The sequence below is a fragment of the Elephantulus edwardii genome, unplaced genomic scaffold (assembly GCF_000299155.1).
Source record: "Elephantulus edwardii isolate Elephantulus edwardi_28Jun2011 unplaced genomic scaffold, EleEdw1.0 scaffold00268, whole genome shotgun sequence".
Lineage (NCBI taxonomy): Eukaryota > Metazoa > Chordata > Mammalia > Macroscelidea > Macroscelididae > Elephantulus > Elephantulus edwardii.
In genome coordinates this window covers 1970974-1972013 of record NW_006400018.1, presented here as the reverse complement: position 1 = coordinate 1972013, position 1040 = coordinate 1970974, and the positions used below count along the sequence as shown (strand labels likewise).

General features: G+C 50.1%; 1 pseudogene; it reads left to right on the top strand.

The window, feature by feature from the left end:
- Nucleotides 1-399: 399 nt before the first annotated feature.
- On the top strand, nucleotides 400-1040 carry LOC102871725 (annotated as a pseudogene).

Below are 1040 nucleotides of genomic sequence, written 5' to 3'. Positions count from 1 at the left end.
TATATGTATACCTATGTTCATTGAAGCATTATTTACAATAGCAGAGAGATGGAAACAACGAAAAAGTCCATCAACAAACAATGGTGGAGTACTATGCACCACTAAAAGACAGCAAATTCATGAAACACTGTATCTAGAGGATATTAAGTTAAGTGAAATAAGTGAGTTACTAAAGGACAACTGTTACATTGAGTTCCCCAGCGGTCCCATGGATCTGTCTCTTGCTTCAACAGTGTTTGGATGGAACAGACCCTGCGACTTCCCCCCTTCCAGCCTCCAACTACCCTCCATCTTCATCTCCAGGCGTAACTTCAGGACCATCTCAACCATCTCTGTTTTCAGGACCAGCTAACACCGTTTTTTGGGGTTTTTTTATTAGCCCCCAAACCTCGACCAACTATGAGCTCTCAGATCCGTCAAAATTATTCCCCAGAAGCAGAAGCCGGCGTCAACCGTCTGGTCAACCTACACCTGCAGGCCTCTTACACCCACCTCTCTCTGGGTTTTTATTTTGACCGCGATGATGTGGCCTTGGGAGGCGTAGGGCACTTCTTCCACGAGTTGGTGAAGAAGAAGCGCGAGGGTGCCGAGTGGCTCTTAAAGCTGCAAAACTACCGCAGCAGCTAAGTCTTCTCCCAAGATATCCAGAAGCCATCCCAGGATGAGAGGGGTAAAACCCTGGATGCCATACAAGCCGCGCTGGCCTTGGAGAACCTAAACTACGCCCTTCTGGATCTGCATATCGTGGGTTCTGCCCACACTGGCCCCCATCTCTGTGACTTTCTGGAGAACCACTTCCTGGATGAGGCAGTGAAATTGCTGGGTGACCATCTGACCAACATGAGAAGACTGGGTTGCCCCCAGGTTGGGCTGGCGAGTATCTCTTTGAGCGTCTCACCCTCAACAGGACTAGGGGCCTGCAAGGATCTGCAGAAGGGTCGTCCGTGTCCCCCGGCCATCAGCAGCAAGCTTCTCTTTCTCACCCTGATGTAGAACCTTACCCACCCAGAGGCCCCTCACCCAAGCCTTGGACCAAATAA